The following is a 20,500-nucleotide window of genomic DNA, read 5'->3' as shown; positions in this document are numbered from 1 at the left end:
GGGTCCTGTTTTTGTATCCATTCAGCCAGTCTGTGTCTTTTGGTTAGAGCATTTAATCCATTTACATTTAAGGTAATTATTGATAAGTATGTTCGTATTACCATTTTCTTAATTGTTTTGGATTTTTGTGGGTCTTTTTCTTCTTTTGTGTTTCCTGCCTAGAGATGATCCTTTAGCATTTGCTGTAAAGCTGGTTTGGTGGTGGTGAATTCTCATAGCTTTTGCTTGTCTGTAAAGCTTTGATTTCTCTGTGGAATCTGGATGAGAGCCTTGCTGGGTAGCAATCTTGGTTGTAGGTTTTTCTCTTTCATTGCTTTAAATACATCCTGCCACTCCCTTCTGGCCTGCAGAGTTTCTGCTGAGAAATCAGCTGATAACCTTATGGGAATTCCCTTGTATGTTATTTTTTTTCTTTTCACTTGCTGCTTTTAATATTTTGTCTTTGAATTTAATTTTTGTTAGTTTGATTAATATGTGTCTTGGTGTGTTTCTCCTAGGGTTTGTCCTGTATGGGACTCTATGCTTCCTGGACTTGGGTGGCTATTTCCTTTTCCATGTTATGGAAGGTTTTGACTACAATCTTCAAATATTTTCTCAGACCCTTTCTCTTCTTCTTCTGGGACCCCTATTATTCGAATGTTGGTGCGTTTAGTGTTGTCCCAGAGGTCTCTGAGACTGCCCTCAATTCTTTTCATTCTTTTTTATTCTGCTCCTTGGCAGTTATTTCAACCATTCTATGTTCCAGCTCACTTATTCGTTCTTCTGCCTCAGTTATTCTTCTATAGACTCCTTCTAGCATATTTTTATTTGTTATTGTGTTGTTTATGTTTGTTCTTTAGTTCTTCTAGGTCTTTGTTAAAGACCTTGACCGTGCCTCCATTCTATTTCCGAGATTTTGGATCATCTTTACTATCATTACTCTGAATTCTTTTTCAGGTAGGTTACCTTGCTCCTTCATCTGTAACACAGTTGTTTGTTGTCTCTTTTTTGGATGGGTGGGACTGTGTTCCTGTCTTACTGTTTGTTCAGCCTGAGGCTTCCAGCACTGGAGTTTGCAGGCAGTTGGGTAGAGCTGGGTCTTGGTGCTGAAATGAGGACCTCACTCTGATTAATATTCCCTGGGGTCTGAGGTTCTCTGTTAGTCAAGCAGTTTGGACTCTGTGCTCCTACCACAGTAGCTCAGGCCCGACTTCCGGCCTGGGAACCAAGATCTCACAAGCTGCATGGCACAGCAAAAGAAAAATGTGCAGTACAATAACAAAGAATAAAAAATAAAATAGATAAAAAATATATTAGGAAAAATAAAAATTATAATTGAAACAACTACAACAAGGCAGAACAGAACCACAACATAAAAAGAGAAAGAAAAAAAGGGGGGGGGACAAGCCTAAAGGAGCAGAATAACAAAGTATAAAGATTAAAATGCAATTAGAAAAATAAAAAATTAGAAAAAATAAAAATGAATCAACAAGAAGGTAAAATAACCACAAACTGAAAGAAAAAAAAAGAAATTTAAAAAAGGCTAGACAAGGCCTTGGCTGTGGAGGGCAGAGCTTAGGCAGCAGTGGGCTTTAGCAGGGGGCAGCAGGGCCTAGGCTCAGGTCCTTGTAGCTGGAAAAAGCCTTGGGGGTGGGACCTAGGCTTAGGACCTGCACAGCAGGGAAAGGCAGCACAGCCTGAGGGGTGCCTCCCAGTGTGGAGTTCTGGAGGTAAAGGGGTGTGTGGGCAGGGTTTAGGCCCAGCAGGGTTGGAGGGGGTCTCAGGGTGCTGTGTGTAGAGTTAGGGTGTAGGGGCGGGGCTTAGGCTTTGCAAAGCAGGAAGGAGACTCTGAGGGTGGAGCATTAGTCCTGGGAGCCCAACAGGCTCCCTGGTGCCCAAGTGGGCTGAGGAAGCACTCGTTGCTCCCTTCCATTCCTCTGCTCTCCTGAGGGTCTCCCCTGTCACTGCTGAACCCCTAATGTGGGTGGGCCCCATTGGGTGTGGAAACTCCTCCCCTTCCCCAGCTGCCCCTCAGGGGCACCTGTCCCATCAGTCTGGTCTTTACTTTTGCTCCCCCTTCCCTCCCTCAGGACCCACATGGCTGAAGGGGGCCTTGGTGGGCAGACGGTCAGGCCTGGGCTCTCAGCAGGCTCCCTGGGGCCCAAGTGGGTAGGGATTTATGCTGGCCCGGCTCCCTTCTGATCCTCTGCCCTCCCAACAGTGCCCCCTCTTCCCCCTCAGGGCATGGGAGCCCTTCCCAGCTGCCTCTCAGGGGTGCTGGTCCTGCTCCCCACCACTTCTCCCCACAAATCCTAACCAGTCGCTGGGGGTTCCTCCCATCCCCTTAAGTGTCCGTGGTCCCCCACCAGTGCCTGGTAGGTGCCCTAATTGTGCAGAGACACGAATTCCGTGCCCTCCTAGTCTGCCATCTTCACTCCACCCCCTTTTATATTTGTGACCGGCAAGGATGGGCCAGGACACGGAGGTCCCCTTAGCTTCCTTCTGGGATGTTTGGGGCCTCCCCCTTCTGGTGGCCCTCCTCCAGGCAGTCTGCACACTGATTGGCTTTGAGCCCTTCCCTCCACTGTGGTCATAGCCTTCGATGTCACAGGGTCCCTTCGAGGGGGCCCCGAGGTTGACAGACCCTGAATCACTGAAGGCAGATTACTGGCAGTTTGTTGTGCTCATCTATCTTCCTTGGCATCTGCCTCTAGATGCCAGTTGTTGAACATCTGAAATGCTGACTCCACCCCCAGGGAAGTGGGCATGGTGGCCCCTATCTCCAACTTCTATAATTTTCTCCTAATGTCTGGGGCACTCTGGGAAGTGAAACGGGACTTAAGACTGGCCTGCCCTTCCCCCAACTCCAGGTTCACATTCGTGTGAACATGCGAAGGCACTCCCTTAGGCATTTCAGGACATCCGAGGGGGTTTTCCTTCAGTCCCTGGATGACTCCTTGAACCCTATTCTAATTTATGGGTTTATTCCCAGCCTATTGAATGCCCTTAAGTATCAAGTCCCTGAAATATGTGAGGTGCTGCTGTTTTCCACTTAATGGTTCCACCCCCAGAGTCCATGTCAGGAATGGCCTGGATTCAAGTCTGGTATAGAGTGTGCCCTGCATTATTTTGATTGGTCTTACCAGCTTCCTCCTTTGCATTAGTTATAATCAGTGCCTTTTCTTCCCCAGAGAATAAGATGTTCAGGAGGGTTTGGACACCCACCCAAGTGGGGAAAGGAGTGTGGAATATTCCTCAGACTAAGTTGGGCAGGGAGGCCAAATGCCCATTTGGCATGTGTCCAGTTCTCTATTTGCTCAGCTACAAGGACCCAAGCAAGGACTTTGGACGATTTGGGGGTCCTTTTCTTCTTTTCCCAGCAGGCAGTGATTTTCCTGAAATCTTGGCAGAAACAACATTTGTAAAGAGTTCGTGTCTGAGAAGGGATCCCTAGGGATCTGCAGTGGAGGATAGTGGGGAGAGACCTGTCCAACAGAGATATGTACCCTGCCCCGGGATGGCAAATTGGGATACAACAGACCAACACAAAGGATGTGCTCTTGGGTTTTTGACTACATCCTGAAGGTGGGGGAATGCAGCAGGGGTTCTGGGGGCTGTGAGCATTTTACAGTTGCCTACTTACATTTGCTTCAGTCAGCAGGATGCCTAGAGCTCATCTACCCTATTCTGTGACAGACTTATCCTTTCGTGGAAGTCTTCCAGTGGTGAGTGGCCTTTAAAAATGCTCAACCTGTGCCCACATTTGCAGCAAGGGTTTTCAAGAGCATTAGGACAGACAACAGAGACTGAAGCTTCAATCGTACCAAGAACAGAGACTAGGACTTACAACACACACAGAAAACAAAGAGATGTTCTTACCATGTGGTGGCCTCTGGAGGGCTTCTCGTCCAGTCCCCTTTTGGGGAACCAGACAGCCAGTTGTTCAATCTCACTCACTAGTAGAGGAGCGGCTATATTTAGACAACTACCTAGTTGTTGTATGGATCCCAAGGAGGGGCCCATACGACTTAATTCAGCAAAAAAAACAGTGTACACATTCAATGTAATTCCTCCAATAATCAAACTGCATTTTTCATGGGAACAGAACAAACAATCCTACCACTTGTATGGAACAACAAAGAACCCTGAATAGCCTAAGTGATCCTAAGAAAGAAGAACACAGCTGGAAACATCTCCCTCCCTGACTTCATACTACCCTACGAAGCTATAGTAACCAAAACAGTGTAGCTCTGGCACAAAAACAGGTGCATGGGCCAGAGGAACAGAATAAAGAGCACAGAAATAAACCCATTTGTACGTCATCAGTTAATTCATAACAAAGGACAGTCCCCTCAATAAATGGTTCCAAGAAAACTCTACACCAAACATCAAAGAACATCAGACACTGTCAACACCACACACAAAACTAATATCCACAGTTTTCCACATCAAGCCCTTCCTCTGCTGGGTCCTCTGAAAATGGACCCCCCCTTAGCGGTAAACCACACACAGGAGGTTTCTCCCCGCCTTTTCCTCACCTTTTACTCCCATGGTGGTGCCTCCTTGGCAGTTCCTGAAGACATCTGGTTCCTGCCTGCATGGACTCAACCGAGTGTTGTCCCAAAGCTGAAACCATTGCCAATCCTGAAGAGACCGAACTTAAATCAGCAGCGTGAGAAGCCAAGTTCCTTCACGAGCTAAGTTCATCAGTGGAGTACATATGCACCTCAAGGATCAGCAAGGTGGGCGTACCACCTCCTGCTGGCCAACTGAGAAGTGCAGGCCACAACCTCTCAGTTCAATGGAGCCCATGCTCCCAGCTGGCAAGCCTGCAGAAACCACTAAATTTGGAAATTCAAACTGAAATGGAGCCAAATATCCCATGACTTCTCCAAAAAGAGTTACAGAATAATTAATTGGAAACCATATGCAATCAAAAGAATGTAGACACAAACTTTACAGCCTACACCAAAATTCACTCAAAATTGTCCACAGACAAATTTAAAATGCAAAACTATAAAAACTGTAGATGAAAACACAGAAGCAAATCTGCGTTACCTTGGATTTGGTGATGGATTTTAACACAAAACCTCAAAGCCTGTCCACAAAAGAAATAAAATTTTGAACATGGACTTTAAAAATTTAAAACATTAAACTCTATGAAATATCTTATTCAGAAAACCAAAAGACAAGCCACAAACAAAAATATTTGCAAAATACATTGATAAAAGATCTGTACTCAAATTACACTAAGAACTCTAGAACAAACCTCCTTAAAAATGGGTAAAGATTAGAACAGATACCTGGCCAAAGAAGACTATACAAATAGTAAATAAGCATACAAGAATATGCCCAACATCATATACCATTAGGGAATTAAAAAAGGAAAACAATGAGATAGCACTGCACACCTATTAGAATTAATAAACTCCAAAAAAAATGACACTACTGATTGATGAGAGGTAAACAGGAACTCTCCTTTACTGCTGGTGAAATGCATATACAGCTACTTTAAAAGATATTTTGGAAGTTTTTTCCAAAGCTAAATAAGACTCACCTGAGGATCCAACATCCTGCCTCCAGTATTTAGACAACTGCTTTTCAGAACTATGTCCAAACACAAACAAGGATGTAATTAAGCACAGCACTTCTACTCATAATGGCTATAAACGTATAGAAACCAGGATGTTCTTCAGTAGAAGAATGTATAAGCAAATTGGGGTACCTCCATTTCAAGGGGAGCAGAATATGCCACCCCAATATGCCTGGTTGGCATAAGGATTATTTTGAGCTGATTATTTTTTGTTTTCTTTAAAGAAGACAACATGAGAATCTCTGAAAACCAAGTCAAGATTGCCCTTTTGTGAGGGAAATTTATATTTATAAGGGAAATCTCCATTTGAAAGGTTATCTCCCTCTCCATTACCAGGAATGGAAGGATGACTAAATCTAAAAAAACTCTATCAATGGAGAAAGCTACTACTTAAATCTGCACAACACCCATACCCTTCCTTTCTTTTGTCTTTAGATGAAGGTGATGGGCTTGGACCATTTCAGGGCGTTACTCAGTGTTCCTGAGTATCTCCCTTGCATATAGGAGGTACATATGTTATTAAACTTCTGATTATTTTTCTCCAGTTCATCTGCTTTTCATTTTTTATGGGGGGTAAGGGGGGGACCTCAATGAAGAACAAAGAAGGGTAGAGGGAAAATTATTTTTCCTTCCATAGACATGCAATGGTGTAGCATTCAGAAATACAAAGGGGTGAACCATCAACCCATGCAAAAAACATGGATGAACCTTACATGTATATTGCTAAGTGAAAGAATCCAGTCTGAAGTGCTACACACTGTATGACCTCATTTATGACATTCTGAAACAGGTAAAACAGAGATGGTAAACAGGTTGTGGGTGGGGGATTGAAATATTCCATACAATACTTTAGTGATGAATACCTGCCACTATGCATTTGTCTAAACCCATAAATTTTTACAGCCCAACAAATAAATCATAATATATTCAATTTTAGTTATTTAGCATATGGGAGTGCCACAGGATGCATTAGAGAATTTAACAAAAACTGATTTAGTAATGTATGAGAAAACCTCACTGTTGGTAGTGGGACAAAAGGTGCTGACCTTAGTAATTCTGGAAGTAAATGGAATCTCTAGACTAAATGCAAAATGTACTGTACCTAAACAGTGGACTCAAAGTTCTTTCCCTGCAGGCAGGAGCTAAGAATGTTGAAGCCACTGCATCTGTAATCTGGAATGGAACAAGCGATGAATTCAAAAAATGACAGATGGGTGGAAGCCAGGTTTCTCACCATTGGAATAGGAAGTTACAGATAAGCAAAGGGAGAAGGTTACAATATCCATGTAATAATGGATCAGGGTGATGACATCTATATAAATTCATCTTTAGTTTAACATGGATACAGACAGTTCCACATAGAAATCTCTGTAATTAGGTGTATATGCACAGGTTGGAATACATGCGTATGTTTCAGTGCATTACCAGCTGAGTACATTTAGCTTTCAAATGTAAGTTGTTAATACCATCCTCTAATTAAAGGAATCAGGGCTCTTTGAAGAAATGGCTGCTACTAGGACTCAGTAAATATATGAGCCAGGATAATCTTAAAGTATCAAAGTAAAGAAGTACCGGCAGGGGGTGGGGGGGATGGACGACTCACAAGATGTTTTCATTTGACATAATTCCATGAGACAATGGAAAAAGCTCTCAACAGTCAAAGCAAGAATGAACTAAGCACCCAAATACTGTACTGTACTGCTGAATTATAACCACAAGTATAAAATAACTATTCAGGTGTCCACACTAGTAAAATAAATGACTACAAACACTTTTTGTGAACTGGGTTGAATAGAAATGTCCTATGCAGAAGAATTCCAAATAACTAATGTAGACACACAGCCACCCATCCATCAAGGAGGGTAACCCTAACCCTCTTCTGACGTGTGGGTTCTTCCTAAATAAGACACACGGTATGGACATGGGAAAAATAACTTCACAGCAGGGAAAACTGACAAACAGGACCTCAGCCACGTGACCAAAGTTAACATGAATGGTGATAAGTTGCCTTGAGAGCCTGTTCCTTTGACATAAAATGATGAGAACGCACTTGACCTCTGTGATCTGCTTCCTCAAAACCCATAAACCCAGTCTAATCATGACAGAAAAACACGTAAATCCCAACATGGGACAGTCTACAAAATACCTGACCAGTCCTCCTCCACGAAGAGAAACAAGGAGAGTCTGAGAAACTGTCAAAGGCCAGAAGAACCTAGACAGACATGATGACTACATGTCATGTGGTGCCCTGGATGGGATCTGGGACAGAAGAAGGAAAAACAAAGGGAACCAGAATAAAATATGGACTTCAGTTAATAACATATAAATAGGTATCAATATGTGTTCATTCATTGTGACAATTCTGTAGGAAGCTAGAAGAAAGGAAAAATTAAAAGTCAAATAAGAGAAACCTATTGTATCAAACTGGAAATGTAGAGAAAATGGATGATTTTGTAATAAAAACACTAACAAAATGCCCCTAAAATAAGGCAAATATAAACAGACCAATTAGCCACCCAGGGACCTCTTTCCCCTGCTGGTTCTCCTCTCATTAGTCTGGGGTTTTCCTTTTCTGGACAGGGAAGGAACAAGAACAGAGATGCCCAGCAGCTCCCCTAAGATCTGACCCCACCCAGTGTTTCCACCTCTGCCCACCATGACCCCCCCGAATGAGGACACCCTGCCAAAGGGAGTCTCAGGGATTATTGGTTCTGATGTGTCAGCAAGGAATTTTTTGATTCCAAGGGAGTGGACACACTTACTGATAGAAATAAGTTAATAAATTTAATAAATTTAATGATAGAAAGAATATACTTGCAAAAGGCAGTTATAGGAGTGGTTTTGAGCCTGGTGAGACAAGCTCACACTCTCACAGTGTGACCTGGTCCCTTTGTCCTACTAAGTGACTTTGTGGTGGCCCCATCCACAGGTACAGTCTCTCTCTCTGCATCAGGGGCCTTCAGCAACTCCAGGCTAGCACCCACTCATGTCCATCCTACTGGGAAGGGTCTCTCCTTCTTTAGGTTCCATGAAAAGTCATGGCTTTAAATACCTTTGCTCTGGCTTGGGTCATGGGCTCATGCTTGAAGCCACCAGAGCACCAAGAGGATGGAACATGGGATTGGCTAGAGGTGGATCATATGCCCATCTTCGAGGGGGGTGGAACATGGGATCAATCCTCTGCAAATGTGTGGATCAGAAGCAGGTAAGATGTAATTCCCAAAAGCTGAGATGTTGAGAATAGATGCTGGGTTGGGGAAAGCAGCAGATACCACATTACTGACAGCCTACTGCATAGCTGTGTATCTGAAGCCCAAGGAAGGAAGGGATTCACTTAGGGTCAGGGGCTGTGGCCACCCATCCAGTGCTGTCCTCCCAGTTTGGCAAGAAGCTCTTCCACTTGCTGAAAAAGCAACTTTGTTGCTGGTGGTAAACTCAGGGTTCCTGGCTTGGGCATCGGGTCCTCACATTTTAAAGACTGGCCAAGAATAGCCTGTGTGCCCTCAGAAGGCACATAGACCTCATTCCTGGCCCTGGGAGGTGGGATCCACGCCTACCCCTTGGCCACATTACTCACTCACCCACAAGGAACAAATCTGCTCATTTTCCAGTCTCCTCTCTACGAAGAGCTGAGACCAAATACTAGAGTTGCAGATAAATTCTTATTCAATGAAACAGAGGGAGTCTCATGGATTATTTTATACCATGATAACACTCTGGCTTCCCAGAGACCACCGGGTATGGGCCAGGGATGCACATATCTCCCCAAGGCCATATGGCCACAACATAAAACTGCCTGTTAGGAGGCCCAGATGCTTCCATACCTTTGATTCTCAATGAATATGAATGTCAATCTTTGTTACAACCAGAAGGTCAAACAATGGCAGGGCCACAGTCTGTGCATTATTGTCATGACCAGGGAGGGCCACACTCAACATTTGGAGGGTTATTACTTGTCTTGGCAGGCTAAGAGGCTGTAAGGGAAGAGACATTTGTTTCAATGACATGGATGTTGGGAACTGAAACATCCTAAGGAACTGTCTAGGCTGCCCAGGTAGTTGTTCAATTACCCAGCAGCACAATCAGTATTGGCCACAGGGGCTTCAGGGGCCAGGGCTGACCTGAGCTGCAAGACCATGGATGTCTGCCTGGATGCTCAGAGGCCAAGGGCTGTTCTGAGACCTGTTTCTATACCCATGCAGATGGAACAAAGGATACATCCAGTCCCAGGAGGGCCCCACCAGCCCTCAAGAAGGCAGTAACTGGGGGCTGGCAGCTCAATGCACCCAGTCCTGTATAAAATCCACACATGTTGGGGCTTCCCTGGTGGTTGGGAATCTGCCTGTCAATGCAGGGGACATGGGTTCAAGCCCTGGTCTGGGAAGATCCCACATGCCGCAGAGCAACTAAGCCCGTGCGCCACAACTACCGTGCGCCACAACTACCGAGCCTGCGTTCTAGAGCCCGCGTGCCACAACTACTGAGCCTACATGCCACAACTACTGAAGCCCACATGCCTAGAGCCCATGCTCTGCAACAAGAGAAGCCACCACAATGAGAAGCCCGCACACTGCAACGAAGAGTAGCTCCTGCTTGCTGCAACTACAGAAAGCCCGTGTGTGCAGCAACAAAGACCCAACACAGCCAAAAAAAAAAAAAAAAAAAAAATCCACACGTCTACTGAGTACCCTGCATGTCAGGGCTCTGCTGGACACGGGGCTGCCCTGACAGAGTGGGGCTTGCATCACCCTTCCCAGGTGGGAGCGTGGAGGGAAACCCTGCATGACCTCTGAGACCCTAAGAACACTTGACTGAGGTTGAGTTCAATTTGGAACAGTGAATGGCCAGAGCAGACATTTCAATCATCTTCTATCAGAGCCCAGGAGAAGGAGAAAAACAATGGCCTAGCTCAACCTTGACCCCTAATCCTGACACTGATCCTAACCCTAAACTCTGACCCTGACCTTAATCCCTGACCTAACCTTAGCTCTAGCCTATCCCCTAAACCTGTACCTTATCCTAACCCATATTCATACCCATATCCTACCTGTACCCTAATTCTAACCCATACCCTAACACCCATACTCTAACACAGAACCCTAAGACCAAAGACTCTGAGACCAAAACCATAAACCTTAACCAATAAAACCATAACCATAATCAAACAATAATGCATATTAATTAACCATATGCATAAATAAGTCATAACCATAAAAGTTAGATCGCAATGGCAAACATAAACCATAACCCACCCCAGCCCCCACACCAGTCTCAGCCCTAATGCTAACCCTCCAAACCACTAACACCAAGCCAAATGAATAAAAATCACACAAATACATCATAAAAAAGAAAACGACATCAGTATACCTTATAAATAGGAATGTATAATCCTCCACAAAATAAGAGCAACATGAAACCAACTGAACATTAAACGGATGATGCCACAAGCAAATGTCTCTACACCAGAAATGTCAGGTTGTTCAACACTAAAACTAAGCAATGTATTAAACCACAATAAAGGTGTGAAGTAAAAACACATAATCATATCAATTATTACAGAAAAAGCTATAGTCAAAATCCAGTGCTATTTCATGATACAAACACTCAAGAAAGTAGGAATGAAAGGAAATTTGTTCAATATGGAAAAGAGTAGTATACAAAGCCACAGGAAACATCATGCTCAAGTTAAAGATTTATTCTTGAAATCAGGAACAAGGCCAGGAAGCTGGCCTTCACCACTGTTACTCAATAGTGTACTACAGGTTCTACCCAATCTTGAGGAAACAAGTAAGAGGCACCCATGTGTCAATGGAAAAATTAAAACTGTGTCTATGCACAGAACACAGACCACATCATCTTATATATAAAACTTCCTTTATCAACAAAAAATTATTTGAGCTAGTCAACTAATTCAGCAAAATTATAGGAAAAATATCAGGCTCGGAGTCTGACGTGGCCGACTGTAGGGGGAGCTCCACGACCCATTGGAACCAAACCACTCCCCTCGAAAATGATCCAATTGATGATCAAATTGACAGGCTCCTGGATTAGAACTAACCTTTAAATGGTAGCAATAAAAAAAGAAGCTTGGTGGGGAGTTGACCTAAACCCAATCCTAACTTGCAAGAGAAGGAAAGCTGAAGTTGAAGGTTTGAAGCCATCAATCTTGTGGCATATCTTAGATGAAAAACATCAGCAAACTAGCAAAGAAAAGGATTACTGACCAAAACTGAAGGAAAACAGCTAACAGGACTTAACGTGAGATTGATTCATTATAAGGAATTGGCTGACTGGCTCATGCAACTGCAGAGGCTAACAAATCCCAAGATCTGTAAGAACTAGCAATCTAGGATTGGTTCAAGATGGCAGAGTAGAAGGATGTGCCCTCACTTCCTCTTGCGAGAGCAGCGGAATCACAACTAACTGCTAAACAATCATCAACAGGAAGACACTGGAACTCACCAGAAAAGATACCCTACATCCAAAGACAAAGGAGAAGCCACAATGAGACGATAGGAGGGGCACAATCACAATAAAATCAAATCCCGTAACTGCTGGGTGGGTGACTCACAAACTGGAGAACACTTATACCACAGAAGTCCACCCACTGGAGTGAAGGTTCTGAGCCCTACATCAGGCTTCCCAACCTGGGGGTCTGGCAACGGGAGGAGTAATTCCTAGAGAATCAGACTTTGAAGGCTACTGGGATTTGATTGCAGGGCTTCGACAGGACTGGGGGAAACAAAGACTCCACTCTTGGAGGGTACACACAAAGTAGTGTGCGCATCAGGACCCAGGGGAAGGAGGAGTGACCCCGTAGGAGACTGAACCAGACCTACCTGCTAGTGTTGGAGGGTCTCCTGCAGAGGCGGGGGGGTGGTTGTGGCTCACCGTGAGGACAAGGACACTGGCAGCAAAAGTTCTGGGAAGTACTCCTTGTTGTGAGCCCTTCCAGAGTCTGCCATCAGCCCCACCAAAGACCCCGGGTAGGCTCCAGTGTTGGGTCAAATCAGGCCAAACAACCAACAAAGAGGGAACCCAGCCCCACCCATCAGCAGACAAGTGGATTGAAGTTATACTGAGCTCTGCCCACCAGAGCAACACTCAGCTCTACCTACCACCAGTCCCTCCCATCACGAAACTTGCACAAGCCCCTTAGATAGCCTCATCCACCAGAGAGCAGACAGCAGAAGCAAGAAGGACTACAATCCTGCAGCCTGTGGAACAAAAACCACATTCACAAAAAGATAGACAAGATGAAAAGGCAGAAGACTATGTACCAGATGAAGGAACAAGATAAAACCCCAGAAAAACAACTAAATGAAGTGGAGATAGGCAACCTTCCAGAAAAAGAATTCAGAATAATGATAGTGAAGATGATCCAGGACCTTGGAAAAAGAATGGAGGCAAAGATCGAGAAGATGCAAGAAGTGTTTAACAAAAATCTAGAAGAATTAAAGAACAAACAGAGATGAACACCACAGTAACTGAAATGAAAAATACACTAGAAGGAATCAATAGCAGAATGACTGAGGCAGAAGAACGGATAAGTGACCTGGAAGACAGAATGGTGGAATTCACTGCTGCAGAACAGAATAAAGAAAAAAAGAATGAAAAGAAATGAAGACAGCCTAAGAGACCTCTGGGACAACATTAAATGCAACAACATTTGCATTATAGGGGTCCCAGAAGAGGAAGAGAGAGAGAAAGGACCTGAAAAATATTTGAAGAGATTATAGTTGAAAACTTCCCTAACATGGGAAAGGAAATAGTTAATCAAGTCCAGGAAGTGCGGAGTCCCAGGCAGGATAAACCCAAGCAGAAACATGCTGAGACACATAGTAATCAAATTGACAAAAATTAAAGACAAAGAAAAATTATTGAAAGCAACAAGGGAAAAACGGCAACATACAAGGGAACTCCCATAAGGTTAACAGCTGGTTTCTTATCAGAAATGCTACAAGCCAGAAGGGAGTGGCATGACATATGTAAAGTGATGAAAGGGAAGAACCTACAACCAAGATTACTCTACCCAGCAAGGATCTCATTCAGATTCCATGGAGAAATCAAAAGCTTTACAGGCAAGCAAAAGCTAAGAGAATTCACCACCACCAAACCAGTTCTACAACAAACGCTAAAGGAACTTCTCTAAGTTGGGAACACAAGAGATGAAAAGGACCTAGAAAAACAAACCCATAACAATTAAGAAAATGGTAATAGGAACATACATATCGATAATTACCTTAAACGTGAATGGATCAAATGCTCCAACCAAAAGACACATGCTTGCAAAAACAAGACCCATATGTATGCTGTCTACAAGAGACCCACTTTAGACCTAGGGACACATACAGACTGAAAGTGAGGGGATGGAGAAAGATATTCCATGCAAATGGAAATCAAAAGAAAGGTGGAGTAGCAATTCTCATATCAGACAAAATAGACTTTAAAATAAAGAATGTTACAAGAGACAAGGAAGGACACTACATAATAATCAAGGGATCAATCCAAGAAGATATAACAGTTATAAATATATATGCACCCAATGTAGGACCACCTCAATACATAAGGCAACTGCTAACAGCTATAAAAGGGGAGATTGACAGTAACACAATAACAGTGGGGGACTTTTAACACCTCACTTACACCAATGGACAGATCATCCAAACAGAAAATTAATAAGGAAACACAAGCTTTAAATGACACAATAGACCAGATAGATTTAATTGATATTTATAGGACAGTCCATCCAAAAACAGCTGATTACACTTTCTTCTCAAGTGCACATGGAACATTCTCCAGGATAGATCACATCTTGGGTCACAAATCAAGCCTCAGTAAATTTAAGAAAATTGAAATCATATCAAGCATCTTTTCTGACCACAACGCTATGAGATTAGAAATGAATTACAGGGGAAAAAACGTAAAAAAGACAAACACATGGAGGCTAAACAATACGTTACTAAATAACCAAGAGATCACTGAAGAAATCAAAGAGGAAATCAAAAGATACCTAGAGACAAATGATAATGAAAACAGGACAATCCAAAACCTATGGGATGCAGCAAAAGCAGTTGTAAGATGGAAGTTTATAGCAATACAAGCCTACCTTAAGAAACAAGAAAAATCTCAAATAAACAACCTACACTTACACCTAAAGGAACTAGAGAAGGAAGAGCAAACAAAACCCAAAGTTAGCAGAAGGAAAGAAATCATAAAGATCAGAGCAGAAATAAATGAAATAGAAAAAAGAAAATAGCAAAGATCAATAAAACTAAAAGCTGGTTCTTTGAGAAGATAAACCAAATTGAGAAACCATTAGCCAGACTCATCAAGAAAAAGAGGGAGAGGACTCAAATCAGTAAAATTAGAAATGAAAAAGGAGAAGTTACAATAGACACTGCAGAAATACAAAGCATCCTAAGAGACTACTACACGCAACTATATGCCAATAAAATGGACAACCTGGAAGAAACGGACAAATTCTTAGAAAGGTATAACCTTCCAAGACTGAACCAGGAAGAAATAGAAAATATGAACAGACAAATCACAAGTAACGAAATTGAAACTGTGATTAAAAATCTTCCAACAAACAGAAGTCCAGGACCAGATGGCTTCACATGTGAATTCTATCAAACATTTAGAGAAGAGCTAACACCCATCCTTCTCAAACTCTTTCAAAAAAATTGCAGAGGAAGGAACACTCCCAAACTCATTCTATGAGGCCACCATCACCCTGATACCAAAACCAGACAAAGATACTACAAAAAAAGAAAATTACAGACCAATATCACTGGTGAATATAGATGCAAAAATCCTCAACAAAATACTAGCAAACAGAATCCAACAACACATTAAAAGGATCATACACCAGGATGAAGTGGGATTTATCCCAGTGATGCAAGGATTCTTCAATATACACAAATCAATGTGATACACCATATTAACACATTAAAGAATAAAAACCATACGATCATATCAATAGATGGAGAAAAAGCTTCTTCAATATATGCAAATCAATCAATGTGATACACTATATTAACAAATTAAGAAGAAAAACCATATGATCATCTCAATAGATGCAGATAGAGCTTTTGACAAAATTCAACACCCATTTATGATAAAAACGCTCCAGAAAGTGGGCACAGAGGGAACCTACCTCAACATAATAAAGGCCATATACGACAAACCCACAGCAAACATCATTCTCAATGGTGAAAAACTGAAAGCATTTCCTCTAAGATCAGGAACGAGACAAGGATGTCCACTCTCACCACTATTATTCAACATAGTTCTGGAAGTCCTAGCCACAGCAATCAGAGAAGAAAAAAAAATAAAAGGAATACAAATTGGAAAAGAAGTAAAACTGTCACTGTTTGCAGATGATATGATGCTGTACATAGAGAATCCTAAAGATGCCACCAGAAAACTACTAGAGCTAATCAATGAATTTGGTAAAGTTGCAGGATACAAAATTAATGCACAGAAATCTCTTGCATTCCTATACACTAATGATGAAAAATCTGAAAGAGAAATTAAGGTGAATTCTATCAAACACTCCCATTTACCACTGCAACAAAAAGAATAAAATACCTAGGAATAAACCTACCTAGGGAGACAAAAGACCTGTATGCAGAAAACTGTAAGACAGTGATGAAAGAAATTAAAGATGATACAGATGGAGAGATATACCATGTTCTTGGATTGGAAGAATCAATACTGTGAAAATGACTATACTACCCAAAGCAATCTACAGATTCAATGCAATCCCTATCAAATTACCAATGGCATTTTTTACTGAACTAGAACAAAAAATCTTAAAATTTGTATGGAGACACAAAAGACCCCGAATAGCCAAAGCAGTCTTGAGGGAAAAAAACGGAGCTGGAGGAATCAGACTCCCTGACTTCAGACTATACTACAAAGCTACAGTAATCAAGACAACATGGTACTGGCACAAAAACAGAAATATAGATCAATGGAACAGGATCGAAAGCCCAGAGATAAACCCATTCACCTATGGTCAACTAATCTATGACAAAGGAGGCAAGGATATACAATGGAGAAAAGACAGTCTCTTCAATAAGTGGTGCTGGGAAAACTGGACAGCTACATGTAAAAGAATGAAATTAGAACACCCGCTAACACCATACACAAAAATAATTTCAAAATGGATTAGAGACCTAAATGTAAGACCGGACATTATAAAACTCTTAGAGGAAAACATAGGAAGAACACTCTTTGACATAAATCACAGCAAGATCTTTTGTGATCCACCTCCTAGAGGAATAGAAATAAAAACAAAAATAAACGAATGGGACCTAATGAAACTTAAAAGCTTTTGCAAAGCAAAGGAAACTACAAACAAGACGAAAAGACAACCCTCAGAATGGTAAAAAATATTTGCAAATGAATCATCAGACAAAGGATTAATCTCCAAAATATATAAACAGCTCAGGCAGCTCAATATTAAAAAAACAAACAACCCAATCTAAAATGGGCAGAAGATCTAAATAGACATTTCTCCAAAGAGGACATACAGATGGCCAAGAAGCACATGAAAAGCTGCTCAACATCACTAATTATTAGAGAAATGCAATTCAAACCTACAATGAGGTATCACCTCACACCAGTTTGAATGGGCATCATCAGAAAAATCTACAAACAACAAATGCTGGAGAGGGTGTGGAGAAAAGGGAACCCTCTTGCACTGTTGGTGGCAATGTGAATTGATACAGCCACTATGAAGAACAGCATGGAGGTTCCTTAAAAAACTAAAAATAGAATTACCATATGACCCAGCAATCCCACTACTGGGCATAAACCCAGAGAAAACCATAATTCAAAAAGACACATGCACCCCAATGTTCACTGTAGCAGTATTTACAATAGCCAGGTCATGGAAGCAACCTAAATGCCCATCAACAGACGAATGGATAAAGAAGATGTGGTACATATATACAATGGAATATTACTCAGCCATAAAAAGGAGCAAAATTGGGTCATTTGTAGACACGTGGATGAATCCAGAGACTGTCATAAAGAATGAAGTAAGTCAGAAAGAGAAAAACAAATATCGCATATTAACGCATATATGTGTAACCTAGAAAAATGGTACAGATGAACCGGTTTGCAGGGCAGAAATTAAGACACAGATGTAGAGAACAAACGTATGGACACCAAGGGGGGAAAGCAGCAGCGGGTGGGGGTGGTGGTGTGATGAATTGGGAGATTGGGATTGACATGTATACACTAATGTGTATAGAATGGATGACTAATAAGAACCTGCTGTGGATCTAGAGACTGTCATACAGAGTGAAGTAAGTCAGAAAGAGAAAAACAAATATCGTATATTAATGCATGTATGTGGAACCTAGAAAAATGGAACAGATGAGCCAGTTTGCAGGGCAGAAGTTGAGACACAGATGTAGAGAATGGACATATGGACACCAAGGGGGGAAAACTGCGGTGAGGTGGGGATGGTGGTGTGCTGAACTGGGCGATTGGGATTGACATGTATACACTGATGTGTATAAAATCGATGCCTAATAAGAACCTGCAGTATAAAAAAACAAACAAAACAACTAATACTAAACTTTCATTGGGTTATTTGTATGGAAATATGTTAATATAAATGTTTCGGACATTACATGAAATTTCTAAAAATCTTGTGTTTGTGTTTGTATGGAAATATGTGTGGAGGTATGTTGGTGTAGGTGTTTCGGACATTGCATGGGGTTTCTGGAGATCTTATATGTTCTGGTGTAATGTTGTAGGTGATGGTCCTGGTTATTGCTTTGGAATGTGTGTCTCGGAGGTGGCTGATTTTCTTGTCAACTGCATTGTTGTGAACTTTCATCAGATCTTTAACCGTGGTCATTTTTGAGTCTTTTGTCGTTTGCAGACAGTTCTGGGTGTGCTCTGATGATTCTGCGGATGTGTTCCTGTGGAGGGGTTTCATCTTCAAGAGATTCGTGGGGGGGACTCTGACAGGTACAGGTTTCTGGTGGCTGACTGTGCTGCTGAACTGGATGAGTGAGCATTTTCAGAACTCTGATGAGGGACTGATGAACTCATGGGGGTGCTGACGGAAGATCAAGATGAAAAAAAAAAATTGATTGCATGGGACTGGGTGAACTGATGAGGATGGGTGTGGTTTTTGTGACTTTCTGTCTGAATTTGAAGAGGAAAGAATCCCACAAGGACTCGGAGGCGGGGAGTGTACAGATCAATTTTCACTGCGGGGTGGGGGGGCTGTTGCAGTGGAGGATTGCTGTACTGAATGTCAATGTTGTGGCATAGTATGAGTGTGTTTCATGTTTGGTGGTTGCAATCATTGTTGCTTTTGTTGTGGTCGTCCATGTGCAGTGCTTGGTGTCGGTCTGTTTGTCTCTTGTGAAAGTGGAGTACAGTGTGTGTGTGTGAAAAAATAAAATAAAATAAAATAAAGATAAAAAAAAATAAAATAAAATAAGAACCTGCTGTATAAAAAAAGAAATAAAATTCAAAAAAAAGAAATGTATCAATTCATGAAAATCTATCTTATATGTATACACTAGCAATAAATAATCTGAAAAAAATTATGAAAACAATTCCATTTTAAATATCAACATTAATATTTAGGAATATATTTAATCAAGATACAAGACTTGTTTTTATGTATGCACAGTTGTCTGTATGTTCAAAATTACTGGAAAGTAAATTACTTTTCAAAACACCATGTCAATATCATGCCGGAAAAGCAGAGAAAACATCAAACTTCATATACTAGCCAGCCTTACCCAGATCCAGTTCACCCAAAGTCCACACGTAATTTAGAGGCACTGTGGGAAGATTATATTAGGAGCCACTTTCCTCCATGTTGTGGATTACCTGGATGTGGTAGAAACAGTAGGATTTTTGAATTCCAATTTTCCACATCATTCCACAAACGAATTATTAGAAATAATGCATTCAGTAAAGTAATGAAATCAATACACAAAAATCAGTTGCAGTTCTAAACACTAATGATGAACCATCAGAAAGAGAAAAAAAAAAACCCTATTTACAATTCCATCAAAAAGAATGAAATGGTATTCATTTAAATTTTTTTTTTAATTTTAACATTGTTTTAATCACGTAACATAGCTGTTTCAAACAGGAAGTTTTAAGACAGTTGAATACAGCAAAGTGAAAGATCACTCTATTAGGAGAGCCGCTATGAATAAACTCCTTACTATGTGGATTTGAATTCCACTCAAAGTTTGGCACTAGACTGAACAGTGGTCTAAGCCAAAATTTTCTCGTTAGTGTTTAGAAGCCTTGAAAGTTTTCCTTAAGATTTAAAGGGGGGGGGGGAGAAAACCCTCTATAACAGAACCTCATTAGCTTGATAATGGGTATGCCGAATGCAACTTGGTCCCCCCTAAACAATTTCAGATAATGGCAAAAAATTTAAAACCTAGGTGAGATATGAATTTGCAAAAACCTCTTCTCTTTGGTAGACAAAGCACGTTCCCTCCAGGTAGGTATATGGCTCTCCTTTTCAATCTCATCAAAATCTATCAAGAAAAGCATCTGGAGACCAATTTGTACCTCTCCAGTAAGACTGCCAGGGTTTAATTTCTTAAAATATCAAGCTGACAAGGTTTTATTATACCAAATGTTTATATAATTTCAATGTGAAAAAAACTTACATACATTTGTTAAGGTCTCATTGCAATCTGTGAGATGGGTCACAAAGAGGTGAATGATATAAGCCAGTGCTCCAAAAAAAATTCACTCCATGCATTTTGATTCCCACAGTGTACTTTTTGTGTAAATTTGTATCTTCAGGATAATTTCTCAGATGTAGTCATAAGCCCTTCTATCAAGTGAGTTTATATCAGCAAATTGGGCAAGCAAATCACAAGGAAGTTATTTCCAAATCTAAAGCCCAGGATGGGCTGG

General features: G+C 41.5%; 1 protein-coding gene across 1 annotated transcript in view; it reads right to left on the bottom strand.

The window, feature by feature from the left end:
* Positions 1–20,500, bottom strand: part of LOC309635354 (uncharacterized protein) — a gene marked incomplete at both ends in the record, with an annotated part of 125,309 nt that overhangs the window by 34,760 nt on the left and 70,049 nt on the right. The window lies entirely within an intron of this gene.

This window comes from Balaenoptera borealis (genome assembly GCF_965194805.1).
Source record: "Balaenoptera borealis genome assembly, chromosome: 10".
Lineage (NCBI taxonomy): Eukaryota > Metazoa > Chordata > Mammalia > Artiodactyla > Balaenopteridae > Balaenoptera > Balaenoptera borealis.
The sequence above is the reverse complement of the archived record's forward strand: the minus strand, read 5'-3'. Positions and strand labels throughout refer to the sequence as shown.